Consider the following 6,346-nt stretch of genomic DNA (forward strand, 5'->3'; position numbering starts at 1 on the left):
ATAGAAACTTACAAAATTCTTAAGGGGTTGGACAGACTAGATGCAGGAAGATTGTTCCCGATGTTGGGGAAGTCCAGACGCGGGGTCACAGTTTAAGGATAAGGAGGAAGTCTTTTAGGACCGAGATGAGAAAAACATTTTTGTGGTGAATCTGTGGAAATCTCTGCCACAGAAGGTAGTTGAGGCCAGTTCATTGGCTATATTTAAGAGGGAGTTTGATGTGGCCCTTGTGGCTAAAGGGATTAATGGGTATGGAGAGAAGGCAGGTACAGGATACTGAGTTGGATGATCAGCCACGATCATATTGAATGGCGGTACAGGCTCGAAGGGCGGAATGGCGTACTCCTGCACCTATTTTTTATGCTTCTATGTTTCTATTATCATTTCGTCTATGATATTTCCCTCCCTATTCTGTTTCAACAGCTTCTCTTCCACTCTCCCCTCAAGAATTAGCTGAACACAAGTCCACGCTCTGAACTGTCAAACATGCAGAATAATGCATGAAAATGTGTTGATCTTTTCCACACAGATCCTCTGCTAGCAAGAGAATCATTGGGACCAAGGACCATGTCTCCTTTCAAATTAACCTTGCTGATGTTGATATAGTGACTGGGAGACTCAATGGACAGCACAAAACATATACCATCTGTGGAGCTGTCTGTAGGATGGGTGAATAGATTGTTTCCTGAGGCTAGCAAAGAATGATGGAATTGTGGCCAAGGGTGTCTAACAAACAGTACACGTGTGTTTTGGGAATACTGATGTGTGTAGAGAATCAAAAATTTGAGTAAACAAAAAGGTTTGGCTGAACTGAACATAATTGTGTTCTGACTCTTTTTATGCATCAGAAGCTCAGTAGGAGTGTAATTGTACATGGTGGCATCCTTCTGCTGTTTAACACTAAACTTGCTTGGTAATGCCTCATTGAGCACCATTGTAATGTTACCTGCTTCACTGCACTCTCAACGATTCTCACTGCAGCATTTGACGCCGGTGACACTGATAAGATATGTTTAATAACCTATTCCTCCATAAGATGCTCCAATAGAAATGAACAAAAATGAGGATTATGATCAGAGATTTATTTAGTAGTGCACGGCAAAATGCATTTTAATTCTTCTGTAGCATTCTCTGCTCATATAAGACCAATCATGTTCATTTCAAACCATTGATTGATTATCTATGAAGTTATCAACCCCGCCACCTCAACGACTGACTTGTATTTTCTAGAGATGTCTTAATTGCCACGTCCATCTCTGTACAATTGCCCTCTCGTTCTTCAAGATCGTCGACTAACAAGTCAGTAGTCGTGACAGAATGCAGAAACAAGGAACTGCAGATGCTGGTTTACAAAAAAATAGACTGTATGTTTCAATCAATCAAACTCAGGCTACCTATTACTTTGCTACTTTTCAAAGGGTTAAGAGGAAAGTGTTATGTGTCATCTTGACATTGCTTGTGCAAGCCACTTCCAGAATGAGACTCCTGTGGCAAGTTCACGAGGCTTTTTTTTTTCCCATGTAGTGCCCAGACTGAAATTCTGACATTCTTTATTATTATTCTGCAAAGACGCCCAGCCACTTGCGCTTAGGCCCCAATCTCGCTGAGCATCCAGTTCTTAAAAAGACAAAACAAAAAATAAGCTACACAGTTACATGGAAGTGTTCCTACTAAATGAATGGATGTTATTTTAATTGGGGATAGATGGAGGAGTGTTTCTGTGAAGGGGACTTGGACAGTTAGTTAAAAATTAGTGTTCACAAGAGGCAGGAAGCCATAAAGATTAGTTCATAAGTTCATAAGTGATAGGAGCAGAATTAGGCTATTTGGACCATCAAGCCTACTCCCCCATTCAATCATGGCTGATCTATCTCTCCCCCTCAACCCCATTCTCCTGCCTTCTCCCCATAACCTCTCAGGTTACTGGGGCTGATTCACTAGGGTAACGATAAGAACCTCCTGTCATGAGGCTGCATGTGAAATCCAAATATGAATGCAGCACTTTGGGGAAGCCACCAATGCAACCAACTTCCTCTGTTCATTTTGCCTATCTCATGTCTACTTCACATTATAAAACTTTGGTTGGGCTGCGTGTGGCATATAGTGTGTGGTTTTAATGGCCCCATTACATGAAGGATCTGGAGGCTTTAGAAAGAGGGCAGGGGCGGTTTACCACAAAGATGCCTGGGTTCGAGGATTTTAGCTACAGGGAGAGGTGGGACCGACTTGGATTGTTTTCTCTGGAATGCCAGAGGTTGAGGGAGACCTAATAGAATTTAATAAAACTATGAGAGGCATAGATAGGGTGGAGAGTTACACTCTTATTCCCAGAATGGAAATGTCGAATACCTTTGGCATAACTTTAAGATGAGAGGGTCGAAGGTTAAAGGAGACATGTGGGGCACATTTTTTACACAGAGGGTAAACATAGAAAATAGATGTAGGAGAAGGCCATTCGGCCCTTCGAGCCAGCACCACCATTCATTGCTCTATCTAACTCTATCTTAAATCCATCCAGTGACTTGGCTTCCACTGCCCTCTGTGGCAGGGAATTCCATAAATCCACAACACTCTGGGTTAAAACGTTTTTTTCTCACCTCAGTCTTAAATGACCTCCCCTTTATTCTAAAACTATGGCCCCTGGTTCTGGACTCGCCCAACAGTGGGAACATTTTTGTTCAGCCTGCATCTAGCTTGTCCAGACCTTAAATACTTTTATATGCTTCTATAAGATTCCCCCTCATCCTTCTAAACTCCAGTGAATACAAGCCTAGTCTTTTCAATCATTCCTCATATGACAGTCCCGCCATCCCAGGGATCAATCTCGTGAACCTACGCTGCACTACCTCAATCACAAGGATGTCCTTCCTCAAATTAGGAGACCAAAACTGTACACAATAATCCAGATATGGTCTCACCAGAGCCCTATACAACTGCAGAAGAGCCTATACAACTGCAGTAGGGTAGTGGGTGCCTGATTTGTGCTGCCAAAGATGGTGTTGGAAGCAGATATGAAAGTGGAGTTTAAGAGGCTTTTGGTTAGGCACATGGATATACATGGAATTGGGAGATTTAGATTATGTGCACTCAGAAAGAATTGGCATTATGTTCAGCACAGACATTTTGGGCTGAAGGGCCTGTTCCTGTGTCGTACTGTTCTATGTGTAGGAAGGAACTGCAGGTGCTGGTTTAAACTAAAGATAGACACAAAAAGCTGGAATAATAGCAGCATCTCTGGAGAGAAGTAATGAGTGACGTTTCGGGTCGAGACCCTTCTTCAGACTGAACGTCACGGTTCTATATTCAGTGTTCTATAAATGGCAGTTATTCTTATAGTAAATTAGGTAATCTCAATGTAGAAGTTTCAACTGCTGTAAACATTACTTTATTCTTTAGATTTTAACTTTAGAAATACAGCGTGCAAACAGGCCCTTCAGCCTACTGAGTTGGTGCACTATTCTATTCACTAAGGACAATTAACAATTTACAGTAGAGAACTCCATGTTTTTCCAAATGTAACAAAAGTTGTATTTTCTGATTATTTTCTGATTATTTTCTGAAACACTGGCACTTTATAGCTTTTTTATTCCTTTATAGCACTTTATTGCGTTGTGCAGTAGATGGCTAATATAGTTTAGTTTAATTTAATTTAGTTTATTTTAGCTTACTTTATTGTCACCTGTACCAAGGTACAGTGAACAGATTTTTTGTTGCGTGCTACCCAGAGAGCGGAAAGATTACTCATGATTACAATGGAGCCATCCATTGTGTACAGATACTGGACTCTATATTGTATGGGGCTCTAACTCTATATTGTATCTATACCGGGATGTAATGACGTAGAGAACTAAAGCATCAGTTGCAGTCTTTCATTCGCATCCTAAAGAGTGGAACTGTGCAATTCTGTTGTGAGTCAGGAAATATGAAGTGTAGACAATTCCAAGCAAGGAAGCACATGAGTTGGATTTTGCCACCGTGATTACATCATTAAGCAAAGGATGAATTATAGTCATACTTCGATGTTCTAAAACAAGCCTACATCCTGCTTGCCTTGGAATGATTCCAAACCCAACATCCTTCCAGGATTAGTTAAGCAAGTCCTGGCTTTTCACGATTCAATTCAATAATCTGTACATATGGAATATTACTGTAACTGCAATTCATTATAATGCCTAAATAATTATGGTCTTTAGATCTAATGTCCCACCCTTCCTGTAATCTTTCTTATTTTGCTTTGTATCTACATGCTTTGTATCTACATGCTCAATTATTCTATTTTTTGTTAATTTTGTTTTCATCATTAGGACTAGAAGTCTGTGTGAGATAACTCAGACCACAGACTCTCAAATAATTTGATTCAACATGGAGAGGAAATCTTAAAGGGCCTGTCCCACTTAGGCGACTTTTTAGGCAAATGCAGGAGACTCTGCGCTCGCCTCATGAGCGCCACATTCGCAGGTGGTCTCTGGTGAGTCTCCTTCATGGTTGCGAGGAGTTCCCGCATTCTGGGAACTAGTCGCGACCTCAGTATGGTCGACGAAAAATGTTCAACAAGTTGAACATTTTTTGGCGATGAAAAATTAGTCGCCACGGAGAAAATCGCTAATCCTGTAGCCCTAGGTGCAGTTGTAGTGAGGTCGCCAGGTAGTTATGGGTACTCGAGGTAGTCGTAGGTAGTTTTAGTTAATCGCCTTTGCTCACCGGGCATTTTCATTGGCTCATTGGGGAAAAAAACGTAAGCATGCATTTTCAGAACCAAGAATAACCGACCGGTAATATTAAATGCCCACTAAACTTCACAGCTGTGTATCTCTGGCTTACTAAAAGTTGGCTGGCTTCTTAAAAATGTCTCCACTCCTTCTGCCCCCCTCTCCCCCCCCCCCTCCTCACCTCCCCCCCCTCACCCCCTCCCCCCTCCCCCCCCCCTCCCCCCCCCCCCCCCCCCCCCCCCCCCCCCCCCCCTCCCCCCCCCCCCCCTCCCCCCCCTCCCCCCCCCTTCTCTCCCTGCATTCTGATGATACCAAGATAGGGGGTGTTGTGGATAATGAAGAGGATTTCCAAAGTCTACAGAGTGATTTAGGCTATTTGGATGAATGGGCTGAAAGATAGTAGATGGAGTTTAATGCTGATAGTGCATAGTTCCTTGAAGGTGGAATCTCATATAGATAGGGTGGTAAAGAAAGCTTTTGGTATGCTAGCCTTTATAAATCAGAGCATTGAGTATAGAAGCTGGGATGTAATGTTAAAATTGTACAAGGCATTGGTGAGACCAAATCTGGAGTATGGTATACAATTTTGGTCGCCCAATTATAGGAAGGATGTCAACAAAATAGAGAGAGTACAGAGGAGATTTACTAGAATGTTGCCTGGGTTTCAACAACTAAGTTACAGAGATAGGTTGAATAAGTTAGGTCTTTATTCTCTGGAGCGCAGAAGGTTAAGGGGGGACCTGATAGAGGTCTTTAAAATGATGAGAGGGATAGACAGAGTTGATGTGGACAAGCTTTTCCCTTTGAGAATAGGGAAGATTCAAACAAGAGGACATGACTTCAGAATTAAGGGACAGAAGTTTAGGGGTAATATGAGGGGAACTTCTTTACTCAGAGAGTGGTAGCGGTGTGGAATGAGCTTCCAGTGGAAGTGGTGGAGGCAGGTTCATTGGTATCATTTAAAAATAAATTGGATAGGCATATGGATGAGAAGGGAATGGAGGGTTATGGTATGAGTGCAGGCAGGTGGGACTAAGGGGAAAAAAAAATTTGTTCGGCATGGACTTGTAGGGCCGAGATGGCCTGTTTCCGTGCTGTAATTGTTATATGGTTATATGGTTATAAGTTAGGTCTTTATTCTCTGGAGCGCAGAAGGTTAAGGGGGGACTTGATATAGGTCTTTCAAATGATGAGAGGGATAGACAGAGTTGATGTGGATCAGCTTTTCCCTTTGAGAATAGGGAAGATTCAAACAAGAGGACATGACTTCAGAATTAAGGGACAGAAGTTTAGTGGTAACATGAGGGGGAACTTCTTTACTCAGAGAGTGGTAGCGGTGTGGAATGAGCTTCCAGTGGAAGTGGTAGAGGCAGGTTTGTTGGTATCATTTAAAAATAAATTGGATAGGCATATGGATGAGAAGGGAATGGAGGGTTATGGTATGAGTGCAGGTAGGTGGGACTAAGGGAAAAAAGTTGTTCGGCACGGACCGAGAGGGCCGAGATGGCCTGTTTCCGTGCTGTAATTGTTATATGGTTATATGGTTATATGGATATTCTCTCCCCTCCTTCTCCACCCCCCCCCCTTCTCTCCCCCCCCCCCTTCTCTCCCCCCTCCCCCCCCCTTCTCTCCCCCTC

The 6,346-nt window shown here is 42.7% G+C and overlaps 1 pseudogene; it reads left to right on the forward strand.

The window, feature by feature from the left end:
* Positions 1–295: 295 nt before the first annotated feature.
* On the forward strand, positions 296–2,505 carry LOC129697105 (40S ribosomal protein S21-like; annotated as a pseudogene).
* Positions 2,506–6,346: the final 3,841 nt, after the last annotated feature.

The sequence above is a fragment of the Leucoraja erinacea genome, chromosome 5, assembly GCF_028641065.1.
Source record: "Leucoraja erinacea ecotype New England chromosome 5, Leri_hhj_1, whole genome shotgun sequence".
Classification (NCBI taxonomy): Eukaryota; Metazoa; Chordata; class Chondrichthyes; order Rajiformes; family Rajidae; genus Leucoraja; species Leucoraja erinaceus.